General features: G+C 36.5%; 1 protein-coding gene across 2 annotated transcripts in view; it reads left to right on the forward strand.

Annotated features, from left to right (window-relative positions):
• The first annotated feature begins 7,811 nt into the window (after positions 1 to 7,811).
• FZR1 (fizzy and cell division cycle 20 related 1) overlaps positions 7,812 to 18,350 on the forward strand; it is an 81,120-nt gene continuing 70,581 nt past the window's right edge. Inside the window, exon 1 of one of the 2 annotated variants that reach the window (XM_053703112.1) lies at positions 7,812 to 7,940. The gene's annotated coding sequence lies outside the window, so the exon portion shown is untranslated. The remainder of the gene's footprint in view (positions 7,941 to 18,350) is intronic. The other variant, XM_053703111.1, reaches the window with a different exon arrangement.

Here is an 18,350-nt window from a genome sequence, read left to right on the forward strand (position 1 = left end):
GAGAGAGAGAGAGAGAGGGGAGATGGAGAGAGAGAGAGAGAGAGAGAGAGGGGAGATGGAGAGAGAGAGAGAGAGAGAGGGGAGATGGAGAGAGAGAGAGAGAGAGGGGAGATGGAGAGAGAGAGGGGAGCGAGAGAGAGGGGAGAGAGAGAGAGAGAGAAGGGAGATAGAGAGAGAGAGAGAGAGGGGAGATAGAGAGAGAGAGAGAGAGAGAGAGAGAGAGGGGAGAGAGAGAGAGTGGGGAGAGAGAGAGAGGGGAGAGAGAGAGAGTGGGGAGAGAGAGAGTGGGGAGAGAGAGAGTGGGGAGAGAGAGAGTGGGGAGAGAGAGAGTGGGGAGAGAGAGAGTGGGGAGAGAGAGAGAGAGAGAGAGAGAGAGAGTGAGTTAAAGGGACAGTGAACTGAATTTTTTTTTCCCCTCAATGTGTTTCCAAATTATAACTTGTTAAACCAGCTGCATAATATATTAGAATGCTTCTTTAGGTTTATAGCTGTTTTCTCTTTGAAATCACAACCCATCAAAATGGGTTGAGCTTGCAGGGAAATCATATAGCCTTATTTTATCCCTTTTTGTACACACACATGCTTCTTTTTATTATCTCTATCTGTAAACTTGGAGGGAACAATTAAACATTAATATTTTGTTACTCATCTCTCCTACCTCCTACTTGGAGTGTAATTTCTTCTCCTAGCTACATTTTCACAGCTTTTCTATAAGCCTATTATTAAGTGTAAAAACTTTCAGTATAAGCAAAGATACCACAGGCAAAATCACCGATTTCAAATGCCCAATAAAGGAAAATTAGTTATTTGTAATCAATCTAATACACTCCAGCAGGTAAAATTGATCATTGGGAACAAATTTAAGGGGACAAAATGTAGGGTATGCTGTCCCTTTAAGGAAAGTAGTGAAAATGGGTTGTATTATTTTGTATTATCTGGCTCATAAATTCACTTTATTTGTGGAGTGTTCATAAAAGTTTTAGTGTAGAATTTGGACTTAGAAAAGTGTAAGAGGAGTTGCAAATACATTGCTGGACTATTACGCACCTGCAGATTCAGAATTGAGCAAACACTTGTGATGTTTTTAAATAAAATGTGACCAGTAGTAGCCTTAATGTGCTGACTCAGAGGGGTGCAAATGGAATGGAGATGTAATGTGATCAGGGGTCTGAGTTTTGGGGTATTAGCAGCACTAGGAGTTTACAATATATGAGAACCTGCATATAAGACGCACAGTACCAGGGGCTCCACAAGCAGATAATGATGGCTGTAACTAGCAGCGTGTGCTTCTGTGGCTTGTGCCTTTATAGCATCGCGTGCCTCTTGGTCCCACTGTCTGCACCTCTCATGCAGTTATCTATGGATGTCATATACAGATCTGTACTTCTTTTCCTTAAAAGTAATGTTACATGTATACTTTCTATACATTAATTTATTTACATTTTAATATAGATCATACAACTATTTTTATACTTTTGAAGTATATTTATTAGCATATTCAATATTAACACTTTTTACCAAGCAAAACTGTAATTATTTATTATTTTTGTACCAGTCTAATTAACAAAATTATATCAGAACATTTTATAATCATATGTTAATAAAATCTATTTGTTATTGGTGTTGACAGAAGTTCATTTAGAAAGACAATCATGGTGTTTTGGCATTCTGTAAGTGTTATATCATAGATGATAGCACAATACATTTTTGTGATTTCAAGCAATATATCCTGTGATACTGGGCTGGCACTAATTATCTCAGACAATAAGCACTGTGATATTATTGTGACACTGGCACCAATTATCTCAGACAATAAGCACTGTGATATTACTGTGACACTGGCACCAAGCATCTCAGACAATAAGCACTGTGATATTACTGTGACACTGGCACCAAGCATCTCAGACAATAAGCACTGTGATATTACTGTGACACTGGCACCAAGTATCTCAGACAATAAGCACTGTGATATTATTGTGACACTGGCACCAATTATCTCAGACAATAAGCACTGTGATATTACTGTGACACTGGCACCAAGTATCTCAGACAATAAGCACTGTGATATTACTGTGACACTGGCACCAATTATCTCAGACAATAAGCACTGTGATATTACTGTGACACTGGCACCAATTATCTCAGACATTAAGCACTGTAATATTACTGTGACACTGGCACCAAGCATCTCAGACAATAAACACTGTGATATTACTGTGACACTGGCACCAAGCATCTCAGACAATAAGCACTGTGATATTACTGTGACACTGGCACCAATTATCTCAGACAATAAACACTGTGATATTATTGTGACACTGGCACCAATTATCTCAGACAATAAGCACTGTGATATTATTTTGACACTGGCACCAATTATCTCAGACAATAAGCACTGTGATATTACTGTGACACTGGCACCAAGCATCTCAGACAATAAGCACTGTGATATTACTGTGACACTGGCACCAATTTTCTCAGACAATAAGCACTGTGATATTATTGTGACACTGGCACCAATTATCTCAGACAATAAGCACTGTGATATTATTGTGACACTGGCACCAATTATCTGAGACAATAAGCACAGTAATATCACAGTGCTTATTGTCTGAGCTAATTGGTGCCAGTGTCACATTAATATCACAGTGCTTATTATCTGTCTCAGATAATTTGTACCAGTGTCACAGTAATATCACAATGCTTATTGTCTGAGCTAATTGGTGCCAGTGTCACAGTAATATCACAGTGCTTATTGTCTGTCCAGGGGCAAAGCTACAGGGGGTGCTGAGGTCGCAATTGTGTTTGTTTGTGGAACCATCAAATTACAGACCTTGTTACTACAGCATAAGGGGAGGGGGTAAACAGTGTCACTATACAGTACCACTATATACAGTATGGGGGGCAGGACTATAAAGTGACCACAGTAGTTTGTGACATAAAGTACTGGGGCTGGTAGGGTCAGGCCAGCCATCTCACCGGCAGATTACAGACTGTGTCACTGACTCACTATATACAGTACTGGTGGGTTAAACAGTGTCACTATATACAGTAATAGGGGGGGTCAGACCATCTCACAGACAGTTCACACAGGGTACCTCCTTTTGCAGACGTGATCTGATTCACATTTTTTTCTGTAATAAATGTTAAAAAAAAATAATAATATATGTTTAAAACTCACTTTTTTGGGTGGGGGGTGGGGGGGGGTGAGGGGCCCTTCTTAGATTCTTGCACCTGGGCCCTGTGGTTTCTAGTTACGCCTCTGCATGCAACCGGAGCATAGAAGACTACTTCAACTTGTCTTGTTGTACTTGTTATCTATATTTGGCGGCGGCGCATCTTTTTAGGTAGGTCAGTGGTGGCGGGGTTGGGGTTCAGGTTGACTGACTCACTGTCTTCTTCTGTTGTTGTTGTGTGACAGTGACTGTGTTAACTTCGAAGTTCGAATCGACTATGTATTGTGATATAATAATTGTGATTACTATTAGATTGATTTAGATATGTGTCAGACTGTCAGTGGCGGTGGCGGGCCTCAGCCTTTTATAGTGACTCCTGTCCTCCTGAGCCTGCTGGGGCCCTGGGCCAATCTTTTATTTTAGGCGGCAGTGCGGCACTAAGTTGAAGTTAGATAACGTGAGTTGAAGTTGAACTTATACATTTATTACAACGAACTTGCAGCCTCGCTGCCAAAATAGTCAAGTGACTCAAGTCACTTCCCTTGACTATAGAGGCAGCGAGGCTGCAAGTTCGTTGTAATAAATGTATATCAAGTTGACAAGTTCAACTCAAGTTATCTAACTTCAACTTAGTGCCGCCTAAAAGAAAAGAAAAGATGGCCCAGGGCCCCAGCAGGCTCAGTCACACGACAAGGAAGTTGGTTTCTTATTCAAGCTGTTTCTTATTCGTGAAATTCTGTTTCTTATTCATGGAAGTTGGTTTCTTATTCAATTTTTTTTAAAATAAAAAAATAGGTTTTATTAAAATAATAATATGATTCATATAAATGTAGTTACACAGAGGTGGAATCTCTTTATATAACAGATATACAAACTTGAAAAAAGGGCATACGTTGGCACCACTACAAATATTACTATTTTGAATAAATAACATATATTTTCAAAGGGTTAATAACCATTGGGCCACTGATTTCACTATGAATATATACAGGGTAGATCCCCCTCCATGCCATGCAATTGTTTTTAGCCTGGCCCAATGGTGTTTTGGGCACAGAAATTGATGCCAATCCTGGCATAGGTGACATAATTCTCAATTTTGAATAAGTAACAGATATTTTCAAAGGGTTAATAACCATTGGGCCACTGATTTCACTATGAATATCTACAGGGTAGATCCCCCTCCATGCCATGCTATTGTTTTTAGCCTGGCCCAATGGTCATTAACCCTTTGAAAATATTGGTTACTTATTCAAAAATGAGAATTATGTCACCTATGCCAGGGTTGGCATCAATTTCTGTGCCCAAAACACCATTGGGCCAGGCTAAAAACAATTGCATGACATGGAAGAGGATCTGCCCTGTATATATTCAAAGTGAAATCAGTGGCCCAATGGTTATTAACCCTTTGAAAATATCTGTTACTTATTCAAAAATGAGAATTATGTCACCTATGCCAGTGTTGGCATCAATTTCTGTGCCCAAAACACCATTGGGCCAGGCTAAAAACAATTGCATGACATGGAGGGGGATCTACCCTGTATAAATTCATAGTGAAATCAGTGGCCCAATGGTTATTAACCCTTTGAAAATATATGTTACTTATTCAAAAATGAGAATTATGTCACCTATGCCAGTGTTGGCATCAATTTCTGTGGCAAAAACACCATTGGGCCAGGCTAAAAACAATTGAATGACATGGAGGGGGAATGGGATCTACCCTGTGTAAAATCATAGTGAAATCAGTGGCCGAATGGTTATTAACCCTTTGAAAATATGTTATTTATTCAAAATAGTAATATTTGTAGTGGTGCCAACGTATGCCCTTTTTTTCAAGTTTGTATATCTAATTGTTATATAAAGAGATTCCACCTCTGTGTAACTACATTATATGAATCATATTATTATTTTAATAAAACCTATTTTTTTATTTTAAAGTAAATTTAAAGCAGTCTGACAAAAAAATTGAATAAGAAACCAACTTCCATGAATAAGAAACAGAATTTCCCGAATAAGAAACAGCTTGAATAAGAAACCAACTTCCTTGTCGTCTCAGTCACTATAAAAGCTGTAGCCTGTTTTTGGTTATTTACTACTACTACTAGTAATAATTATTATTAAATCAAGTCACCTATTTTATGTAACCTCTCACCTATTGAGTCAGCTCAAGAGGGATCTTGGGGCTGCTAAGAACCCCAATAATTACTGAAATACCCCCAATTATCAATGGTGTCCAACTGTCCATATCCAAAAATTTGCAAGTCAATTTTTTGTTCTACCTAGGGAAGGCAAGATGTAAATGAGGAGAGGTGTATTTAAATAATAGGCAATATGTAGTGGAAATTATTGATACTAGTTATTTATTTGTCCAGTTTTTTAAAGTCCATAGGTTTAATTAATGTAAAATATCTCATATGCATCACAAATATGGAGCAGAAGTAAATAAGTGGCAGTCAAGGGGGTCAAACTGCTGTTCATTTGTGGTGCAGAGTGCAGACTGCAGAGAGACAAAATGTTGATTTTTATGTTACTAGCAGCCATGGGGTAAAATGGCTGTCACTGCTCAATTGTGAAAAATATACCTGGTTAAATGAAGAGTGGGGGCTATTGGGAGTGAGCTTTGTGTGACTCTGAGTCTGACTTATAGTGAGTGACTGAGGCTGCCAATCTATTGAATCACATTCTTTTTTTTTAGGTAGGTGGCGGCTGGCGGCACTTGATGAAGTTAGTTAGTTGATATTATTTATAACACACACACTTGTGTTCTTGTAGATTGTGGGGTGTCCAAACTTCTGTCTCAAAGGGCCACAAAGTTTTCTCTTTTTTCTTTTTCTTCTTTTTGCTAAGATGGAGGTGAGATTTATTTCTAGATAGAAATAATACAACGTACAATAGATAGACATGTTACATTATTTTGGTTTGTATGTGTTTAACTTGCAACTAGATATTATGATAACTAATGTACTTGTGTTGTTGTAAAGGCAAAAACACACACAAATGTATACACACATATACATACACATGCAGATATACACTAAACACACACATGTATACAATTACACACATATACATACACAAGCAGATATACACTAAACACACACACATGTATACAATTACACACATATACATACACATGCAGATATACACTACACACACACACACATATCCTTTGAAAAGCATATCTAAATATGCTCTGTAGCTACTGAGCATATTTAGATATGAATTTCAACAAAGGATATCTGATTTCCTTCATTCTTTTGATATCCTTTGTTGAAAAGCATATCTAAATATGCTCAGTAGCTATTGAGCATATTTAGATATGCTTGTCCACAAAGGATATCAAAAGAATGAAGGAAATCAGATATCCTTTGTTGAAATTCATATCTAAATATGCTCGATAGCTTATAAGCATATTTAGATATGCTTTTCAACAAAGGATATCAAAAGAATGAAGAAAATCAGATATCCTTTGTTGAAAATCATATCTAAATATGCTCAGTAGATACTGAATGGTGGCTGCATATAGATATTGGCTCGCCCATGTGCAATTGCTATTTCTTCAACAAAGGATATCTAAAGAATGAAGGCGTATCCGATTCCTAGACACTGCCTCACCAGCCTCTGAAGTCACCGCACATCACTGATTAGCATATGAACCCCATATAGTTTTAGCTTTCAACTAAGAGAACAAAGCAAAATTGGTGATAAAAGTAAATTATTTTGGATTTTATTGAAGACCACCTGTGTATCCCTCTTTTTGAAAAAAGAATATTATATATATATATATATATATATATATATATCGCAAGTGAATAGTTAAACATTTGTAACTACTGTTTGCAACTTAGTATCAAGCACTGCAGAAAAGAACACATTTTGAGTTACAGCAGAGTCATTACCATAAATTTTGTGTAAAAAGTATATTGACACTTATTGATAGTGTTTAGTATTGCAGCCAATCATCCCAATATGCTGTTTAGTATGTCCCCAAAAAAAGAAAAAAAAAAAAAAAAAAAAGTAGAGTACCAATATATTCAGTATGTGTTGGTGTCCTTGTAGTTTTACATTATTTATTAAACCATTGGGGCTATTGTTTTGGATATTGGTTGTACACAGACCTTAGTGGAAGTAAAGTCGGCTGTGAACCAAATATGGGTGAAAATTTTCAATAATTGTCACACTATTCCTCACATTGTTTCAAGCTCATGTTCAAACTGTAAACAAATATATTTAGCACAATCGTCTATCAATAATCAACTGGAATGTGATGTCAGCCAAAGAAGCACCAACAAGTGGTACCACAGGCGCTGGGAAATTGCCACCAATTAACAATTTTAGCTCCTAATTTCCTTGTATTTCTTACAACCGGAGAACAGGTATAATTTAACCGGGAGACAACTATGCAGCAACATTTTTACAGAGATTTGATAGATGCTGGCGGTAGAAAAAAAACCCTGAAGAGTTATCGTATTCCGATTGCTAGATCATGATCTGCTAGTTGCCTTGGAGACCGTACTTGACCATGTTGCTATGGGGACACGCGCTCCTGTCGCTCGGGGCCAGTTGCCATAGAGACGCGTTGGTCTCAGCGCTTCCTGTATTGATTCGAATTAAGTGACGTTGCCAACTTGTTCCCGTCATGCTCTGCGCTGGCCGAAGGAGGAGGGGAGTCGAGGGAGATAGATCGGCCGCCATATTGAGACCGAGAAGAGGTCTAAATACTGGAATATCTTGGAAACGGCCAGTTTAAAACCTATAGGGGCCCAGGTCAGTGATTATTTATATACTATGTTCCTATATATCCCGATGACACGCCCCCTGGAGAAATCACTCCTCATCATTCCCACCCAAAGCTTATATGGTGTCTGCTTTCCTCATCAATCAGTATCTAGCCCTAGACTTGCCTTCTGTATGACACCTCCGTGCTACCCACATTATGCTCGCGAAAATCTATCCATCATTACCTGTAACTGCCCCAGTCGTTAGCAGTAAAATATCGGTTATGATACCAACCTAATTTTGAAATTGCTCGTGAATACCTTCTTTATATGGAGGTACATTTTCTCGCTGATCTGTCACTCTCCTATTACATTTTCTCTCTCAGGTCTAATCGTTCTGTAATAGTTATATCGTTGACAGTCAGATTTCCAAACCCAGATCTTTGTTTAAATACCCATTCTACATCTGTGATAAATTGGTATATTGGAGGTGTGTGCGTGTGAACATTATTATTTTTATACTATACTCAACTGGGAACCATATCCCATTGATGGTAATAAACACAATGGTACTCAAAAATGTTATTTTTAGTGTCAGATTAGTACAATGGAGTACCCACACGTTGGCATTGCATTATAAAATGATTTAAATAACAGAAGAGGGGGTTGCTCGTCCTGTACCCCTACTATAAAAGCACTTTGAATTATGGGCTAATCAATAGGATAGTAGGCTGCTGTGATTCTTCTCCCCCCCCCCCCCACATCATCTGCTTTTTTGCAGATGCCCTCACTTGCCTGTACTATTGGCATACATAATAAAAGAGGTTATATTGAAAAGGGCACTGTGAGAAAACGTTTTTGTTGTGTTTATTTTGTGCACAAGTGAGCAATTTTAGAAAAAACAAAATGGTACCATAATTTGCATGCCCAGACATAACCAACATAGCTATATGATTGGCTTTATCAATCCGTGAGCAAAGGTTATGTAAGCTTTAGCCAATAGGAACAGGTCTGAGAGATAAAAAGTTACTTTATGCAGCAAAAGAACTTCCATCACATAAAATATTTTTAATGAAACACAAAAGTTGATTGCAACATACCTTTAAAAAAGGGCATAAGTCCTTCCAACAAGTAAACATCTATAATCAGCTGACAGTCTACACTAGAATTTGCATTGTTTTAAAAGATAGACAATCCCCTTATTACCCATTCCCCAGTTTTGCATAACCAACAGTTATATTAATATACTTTTTTTTTTCCTTTGTGATTACCTTGCATCTAAGCCTCTGCAGACTACAACCTCTTTTTTGACTGACCTGGATTTTAGACAATCAGTGCCGACTTATAAATAACTCCACAGTAGTGAGCACAATGTTATCTGTATGGCATACACAAATTAGCACTGTCAACATGCTCTGAGATAAGGAGGCCTTCAAGGGCTTAGAAATTAGCATATGAGCCTACCTAGGTTTATCTTACAACAAGGAATAACAAGAAAACAAAGCAAACATTTTTGATAAAAGTAAATTGGAAAGTTGTTTAAGATTGCATGCCCTATATGAATCATGAAAGTTTAATTTTGACGAGACTGTCCCTTTAAAAGCAAAAATAATTACCTGTAAAAACATTAAAAAGGGCCAATATTTATAATGTTAAAATCATACCCTTATGATAATGCTGGTGCTACAGCCAATGGACAGCTGTTCTGCTTTCTCCATAGCTTTCAATAGTAGCACCTCTGCAGGGAGAGATTGGACCAGTAATAGGGGACAGTGTACTGTAATATTGGTTTCTCCCTTATATTACAGCTATTTAAACACTGGGGTGTTTAAATAGCTGTAATATAGTCAGCAAAGGGCAATTAAATACAGTAGAATTGCATAATTGACAAAGACATATCACAAAGAGAGTGCAATAGCATTTACTTTAAATTTCAAATGGATTAGTAGATTTTTTTTTTTTATTCTTTCAAAGTTAATTCCATTTTCATCCCCTGTGTCATGCGACAGCCATCAGCCAATCACGAAACACATACAGTGCATTCTTGTACATGCTCATTGGGAGTTAGTGCCTAAGAAATTGCACATTTTGATAATTTGAATTAAATTTAAAAAAAAAAAATATATATACTCTGAATCATGAAAGTTTAATTTTGATTAAAATGTTCAGTATAGATGGGGATACAACAGATATAAGTAGCTATTTGTAAACAATTTAATACACTCCCAACTGGTAAAATGCATAATTGGGAACACATTAAAGGGGACAAAATGTTACAGTATTCTAAGACAGAATACAAGCTTATCATAAGCCATTTATCTGGCTTCTTCCTGTAGAGGTGGAAGCTATGGAGAGGTTGGCACAGCCGTGCATTTAGTATACTGCCTGCATTGGGATATGAAACCCAATTTTTCCATTCATAATTTAAAAGGAGCATGTCATTTTAAGCCACTTTCTAATTTACTCCGGTTATAAAAAATATTTGTTCTCTTGTTATCTATTTGAAAAAGCAGGAATGTAAGCTTAGTAGCCTGCCATTTTTAGTTTAGCACCCTGGGTATAGCGCTTGCTGATTGGTGGCTAGAAAGAAGAAAAAAAAAGGTGGTTTTACACAGGGGCTACCAGCTGCGTAGGGTAAGATTTTAACATTAAAAATAAACAGTTAGATTTGGATCATCTCTACAGTACAACTATACTGTGTCACAGACATTGTGTTAGCTATCACTTTGAGACATTAAACACTAAATAAAATGCTAGATTGAATAAAGCATTCGAAGAAAAGATTAGTCTGAGAATAATTTGTAGATATTTTTTAAAGTTTTATTAGTTGTTTAAATATTGACAAAATGGGGTCTATTTATCAAGCTCTGAACAGAGCTTGATGCCCCGTGTTTCCGGCGAGCCTAAAGACCGCTGCTCCATAACCTGTCCTGCTCTGAGGCGGCAGACAGAAATCAACCCGATCGAATACAATCAAGTTGATTGATACCCCTGCTAGTGGCCGATTGGCCGCAAATCTGCAGGGGGCGACATTGCACCAGCAGTTCCCAAGAACTGCTGGTGCAATGATAAATGCTGACAGCGTATGGTGTCGGCATTTATCAATGTGTGGCGGACATGGTTTGCTATGGCGGATTATGTCCGTCCGCACAATGATAAATGGACCCCAATAAGTGTAAACTTTTATATAGTTATATGTACCATTAATTGCAAAGATAAAGAGAAATCTTGCAAAAAAAGACAAAGACTGCCTTTCTCTAAATAGATATATTAGCAGAAACCCACTATTGTAAATAATCAATTTATTGTGGTAAGGTTATGTCAGAGAACAACACTCGGTGTCATAAGGTAAATGTATCAGCAAATACCCATTCATTGTTACTTAATAGTTAAAATTGTCTCAAAAATTACCACTCACACTAAAAAAACTTTATTGGAGACAAATGTAAAGTCCAGCAGGACTCATACAAACACTGGTTAAAAATAGCTCAAGCTCTTACATACAATTGTAATATTTAAATATATGACAAGGGGAACATATGTAGTAGTATTGCAGCAATCTCTCCAGATAATATTTTAAAGTATATCCTTCATTAAAAATGGTGTTAAGGTTGCTGAGAATCTAGATTTTGTGCAAACAAATTAACACAGTGAGTAGTAGACCATTAGATGGTATGTCACGGTAATGATAGCCAGGATTTATATTCATATACCAGTTTTAAAATAGCTTAAATTCTGGTTAAGTATTTGGTATCTCATACAAACCGGTGCTATGTAGGATTATGGAAAAAAGGGGGGGTGTAGCCGTTATGATAGTAGTGGGTTAAATGTATATCAGTATATCTAAGGTCCTGTAATTGTGCTGTGTTTCTTAATTCAACACTAGCATGACCTGATCATAGTGGTGTAACCCAATATTGTTAATAAATTTATAAACCCCCAAATTTGCTAATAAATGTAGTTTAATAAGAGATGTATACTTGATACTTGTGAGCACAAAAGTAAGCAAATGGATACAAAGTGTATCTTAGCTACAAGGAATCACTTGCTAGGGTAAAAAAAGCTGTCATTAGCGTTGCTTAGTGAGTGAGAGAATACTGTTGTGTCACGGTATATAGAGGGCACTGTTCACGAGGTCATAGTACCTCACTGTTTTTAGTTGCTCGCTCGATATAATATCTTTAATACTTCTAAAATATATGCCTGTGTGGAACTAGTGCAGCATAATATTAACACAGTCTCCGATATAGTAGAGACTTTTTTAGACGAGGTTGTGACCTTTTGATTTCTATCAGCCAGTGTAACATTAATTACAGCCTCCGCTATAGAAGAGGCTTATCATAGCCAGTTATGTGGGCTTGTTACTCTGGAATGTGAACGCATATAGTTTACAATATCTTCACTTATACGTGTTAGCTAACTGGGAAATTAAGGGTGCAACTCAGTCTTAGTGCTAGGTTTACTATATACCTATAACTTATGTGAGTGCGGAATATTAAACGGAAGACAATTGGTACACCATTGATATATATAGTATAAGTCATTTACTATTATAATTAAAAGTACCTTTCTATATACCGTGACACAACAGTATTCTCTCACTCACTAAGCAACGCTAATGACAGCTTTTTTTACCCTAGCAAGTGATTCCTTGTAGCTAAGATATACTTTGTATCCATTTGCTTACTTTTGTGCTCACAAGTATCAAGTATACATCTCTTATTAAACTACATTTATTAGCAAATTTGGGGGTTTATAAATTTATTAACAATATTGGGTTACACCACTATGATCAGGTCATGCTAGTGTTGAATTAAGAAACACAGCACAATTACAGGACCTTAGATATACTGATATACATTTAACCCACTACTATCATAACGGCTACACCCCCCCTTTTTTCCATAATCCTACATAGCACCGGTTTGTATGAGATACCAAATACTTAACCAGAATTTAAGCTATTTTAAAACTGGTATATGAATATAAATCCTGGCTATCATTACCGTGACATACCATCTAATGGTCTACTACTCACTGTGTTAATTTGTTTGCACAAAATCTAGATTCTCAGCAACCTTAACACCATTTTTAATGAAGGATATCCTTTAAAATATTATCTGGAGAGATTGCTGCAATACTACTACAGGTATACCTCACTTTACAGCGCTTCGCTAATACAGCGCTCTGTGGAGCTGAAGTTCAGCCTCCAACGATTTTGAAACAGTGCTGTAATCATTGTGAGATTGCAAGAAAAGTGACTGGCACCATTTTATTATGATTAGTTCACTCTGTTTACAGCATTACAGTGCAATCTGTGTCTCAGTGCTATAGTCTGACAAACTTTACTACAGTAATTGTCACTATTTTACAGGAACAGTATTTATTAAATCCTAATTGAATACTGTGCTGTGCTAGTGTTAAACTAAACGTAGCGCTACTGCACCCATAATATATGTTAGTTCAAACATGTTTTAAAGTCTTTAAACACACAGGTAAGTGAAAAGAAAGCTAAAACTGCCTTGTTTCACTTTAAGGCGGTTTTCACTTTACAGCGGGGCTCCGGTCCCTAACCCGCTGTATGAGCGGGGTATACCTGTATATATGTTCCCCTCGTCATATATTTGAATATTACAATTGTATGCAAGAGCTTGAGCTATTTTTAACCAGTGTGTTTGAGAGTGTTTGTATGAGTCCTGCTGGACTTTACATTTGTCTCCAATAAAGTTTTTTTAGTGTGAGTGGCAATTTTTGAGACAATTTTAACTATTAAGTAACAATTAATTGCTATTTGCGGATACATTTACCTTATGACACTGAGTGTTGTTCTCTGTCATAACCTTACCACAATAAATTGATTTACAATAGTGGGTTTCTGCTAATATATCTATTTAGAGAAAGGCAGTCTTTGTCTTTTTTTGCAATATTTCTCTTTATCTTTGCAATTAATGGTACATATACATGTATTTTTCTAGCATCTCTCTAGAATTATAGGGCCAACACATTGGTACAATAAAATTATTTTGCCCTATAATTTTGATTTTTAACCCACTTGCCCTCAGCCCCCCTCGCTTTATCTAACTTTTATATAGTGTATATAAAGCAATGGGTGCTGCCATGTTGTAACTTGGGTTTCTCTCTCTGCTGTGGCCAATTATAGACAGTTATAAATAGGTCACTAGAGTGTGCAGACAGTTATCAGATCTTTTTTTTTTTTTTTTAAAAAGTGCTAAACTCACCCTTTCTGTACTGTTTCACATCGCTAAATACAGCGGCTCCTGCCACCCATGGTACATCGGTCCCCTTCAATGAGGTGACGTTTGTACCTCTGAACCAAGACATGCGCGTCAACTGACAGGTTTATGTATGCATGCACGGCTATTGGTTCAGAGGTGCAAGCGGCACCTCATTGGTAGAAGCTGTGTAACGACACAGAAAGGGTGAGTTTAGCACCCTTTTTTTTAAGTGATGGTAAATCCTATAGTTTACTAAATGTATTTAATGATCATCTGTTCAATAAATACTTAAACATTTTAATAGCTTATTTTACCTGAATACTGACTTAAAAAGGACACGAGACCCAAATTTGTTTTCATGATTTAGGTAGAACATATAATTTTAAACAACTTTTCAGTTTACTTTTATTATCAAATTTGTTTCATTCTCTTGGTGTCATTTGTTGAGGGAGCAGCAATGCACTACTGGTTTCTAACATATGGGTGAGCCAATGACAATCAGGAAAATATATGCAGCCACCAATCAGCATGTAGAACCCAGGTTCTTTGCTGCTCTTGAGCTTACCTAGATAAACCTTTCAGCAAAGGAAAACGAGAAGGAAGCAAATTAAATAGAAGTAAGTTGGAAAGTTGTTTAAAATTGTATGTTTTGCTTAAATCATGAATGTCTAATTATGCCTTTACTGTCCATTTTAAGTTTTGGCCATGTAGTCAGTTAGAAATGACAAAACTGAAATGTGCATTTCAATGTGAAACAGAATCATTTTTGCAATATACTTCCTTTAGCAAAAATGCTTCTAGTAAAAGTTATTACTGTTTTTCTGCAGCATACGCACATATTCTGTAAAGGCCGTGCATGAGTATTCAAACGCCACACCTCAGAGTCAGCAGTAGATTTCATGACACAAAGTAAAGGATCACTAAACACTGTAGAATAGCATACTCAAATGCATAATAAAAAGACAATACAAAAGCATTTTGAATCTAAAATGTCAGAAATCTACTACTCATTTTAAAGTTAAAGGGACATGAAACCCAAAATTTCTCTTTCATGATTCAGATGGAGAATACAATTTTAAACAACTTTCTAATTTACTTCCATTATCAAATCTGTTTCATTCTCTTGGTATCATTTGTTGAAGGTGCAGCAATGCACTAATGGTTTCTAACTGAACTCATGGGTAAGCCAATGACAATCAATATATACAGTATATGTAGCCACCAATCAACAGCTAGGACCTAGGTTCTCTGCTGCTCATGAACTTGCCTAGATAAACCTTTCAGCAAATGATAACAAGAGAAGGAAGCAAATTAAATATTATAAGTAAATTGAAAAGTTGTTTAAAATTGTATTCTCTATCTGAATCATGAAAGAAAATTTTTTTGGGTTTCATGTCCCTTTAATTCTATTTTGTCTCCCACTGCATCATGTGACAGCCAATCACAAAATACATATACCTGTATCCTGTGAATCTTGCACATGCTCAGTAAGATCTGGTGCCTCAGAAAGTGTGCATATATAAAGACTGTGCACATTTAGATAATGCAAATTATTTGGAAAGTTGTTTTGAAATTGTGTGCACTTTCTGAATCATTAAAGTTTAATTTTGACTTAAAGTGAAGGTCAATTTCGATTAATTAGTGCCCGGTTTTTAATAAACCTATTAAAAACAAGGGCACTTTAATTAATCAAAACTGACATTTCACTCCTTTTCGTCAAATACTTACCTTTTAATCAGGACAGCCGCTGCAGCGCTTCCTCCACCTGTCGCAAGCCCTCTTCGCGGGTCCAAAATGACAAATCCAGCTTCCTCCAATCAGTGTTGCATCAGGCCATGATTTCCCCCCGGGGGGAAATTGGAGGGAAGACGGTTTTTGACGAAGAGGAGTGAAATGTCAATTTTGATTAATTAAAGTGTACTTGTCTTTAATAGGTTTATTAAAAACCGGACACTAATCCAAATTAACCTTAACTTTAAAGGAATAGTAAACCCCAACATTTTCTTTTATGATTCAGGTAGAACATACAATTGTAAACAACTTTCCAATTTAATTCTATTAACAAATTTTCTTCATTCTCTTGTTATCCATTGCACTACTGACAGGAAGCTGAAAATATCTCTTTAGCCAATCACAAGAGACAAATGTGTGCAGGCACCAATTAGCAGCAGCTCCCACTAGTGTATGATATGTGCGTATTCATTTTTTAACAAGGGATACTAAGAAAATGAAGCATATTTGAAAATAGAAGAATTTAAAAGCGTCTTAAAATGATATGCTCTGAATCATGCAAGTTTAATTTTGACTTTCTATCCCTTTAACTGTCCCTTTATGTCTACATATGCAAAACACACCACCACTAGCTTTCTGAGTAGGCATATTGTTTGAATACTGGTGCACGGGCCCTCACTGGATATGTGCGTATGCCACTAAAAAAACCAACAACAACTTGCTAGAATCATTTTTGCTGATGAAAATATATTGCAAAAATACTTTTATTTGAAATTGAAATGCACATTTCATTTTTGACCTTTATATCCCTTTAAATCTGTCGGATGATGCACCCCTTAACCCAAAAGATGTGTATATAAGTCATGTGATACTTTGCCCACCGATCAGCAAGTGCTACTCAAGTGCTGAACCAAAAATAGGCCGGCTCTTAAAATGTATTTAAATAGACGAATAATGCATATTGCAATTATTTCTATTAATTTTTATTACTACAACAATAAAAGACTGTTTAACGTTACTTTAAAAAGGTCATTAGACTTCTCACTATTACATTCTCTAATGTTCCTATTTAGTGTGGAAACAGATATAGTTTTATTATTCAGAGAAACCATATTCTTCAAGGAAGTTGTTAATTACAATGAGTGCAGCTTTATTGAACACCTATTTATAATCTGTAGAATTCCTTACTGCTAATAAGCAACATTTGCCAACGAACTACAATTTCTTTGTGCATTATTTCAGTATAAACCGCCATCCAACAATGTTTTGTCAAAGGTTTAAAATATGTGAATAATTTGACACACTGCACCAAGTTTGTAAAGACTTTTCTGTTGTACTGCAATAAAGTCCTTGCTTGCTGTAATTGTTTTTCATTGGCAAAACTTCCCTCACTATCAGTTGTCATAAAGTGACAGTCCAGTCAAAATGAAACTTATGATTCAGATAGAACATGCAATTTAAACAACTTTCCAGTTTACTTTTATCATAAAACATGCTTTGTTGAAAGCTAAACCTAGGTAGGTTCATATGCTAGTTTCTTATGTCAGTGCATTTGGACAGTTTTTCACACCTAGACAGCACTAGTTAAAAGGGACAGTCTAGTCCAAAATAAACTTTCATGATTCAGATAGAGAATTTCATTTTAAACAATTTTCCAATTTACTTTTATCACCAATTTAGCTTTGTTCTCTTAGGTAAAAGCTAAACCTAGGAGGTTCATATGCCAATTTCTAAGCCATTGAAGGTTGTTTCTTCTCTCAGGGCATTTTGACAGTTTTTCACCATTGGAGGGTATTAGTTAATGTGTGTCATATAAATAACACTGTGCTCATGCACGTGGAGTCCAGGTGAGCCAGCTCTAATTGGCTAAAATGGATGTCTGTCAAAAGAACTGAAATAAGGAGGCAGTCTGCAGAGGCTTAGATACAATGTAATTAGAGGTAAAAAGTGTATTTATACAACTGTTGGTTATGCAAAACTAGGGAATGGGTAATAAAGAGATTATCTTTCTTTTTAACCCTTTGAGTGCTAAGCACTTTCCTACCTGGGTGCTAAGATTTTTTTAGTGTTTTTTTATTTTTCTATTTTATGAACATTTTTTTTAAAAAAATGTTTTTATAATTTTAGACTTACACTGTTGGAAAGGTGAGGCGATTACCTTTCCAATGATGGGTCTTGGGGGTCTGTAGCTGCTTAGATGCCAGAGATACAGGCTTCTAAGCAGCATGCCCCCTGCTCCTATACTTAACATTAAGTATAAATAAAGTTGCGTGGTGACGTCATCGCGTTATTGCGTGTGATGTCACCACGCAAAAAACAGGAAGCCCCGGCGATGCCTGTCACTTTACAGGCACGAGTGCTAGTGACGGCTCTGAGTCGTCATTAGCACCAGAGTGGGAAACTCTGACGGCTCAGAACAGTCATTAGCACTCAAAGGGTTAAACAATAAAAATTCTGGTGTAGACTGGTCCTTTAATGTGTGCCATATAGAT

The sequence above is a fragment of the Bombina bombina genome, chromosome 2 (assembly GCF_027579735.1).
Source record: "Bombina bombina isolate aBomBom1 chromosome 2, aBomBom1.pri, whole genome shotgun sequence".
NCBI lineage: Eukaryota > Metazoa > Chordata > Amphibia > Anura > Bombinatoridae > Bombina > Bombina bombina.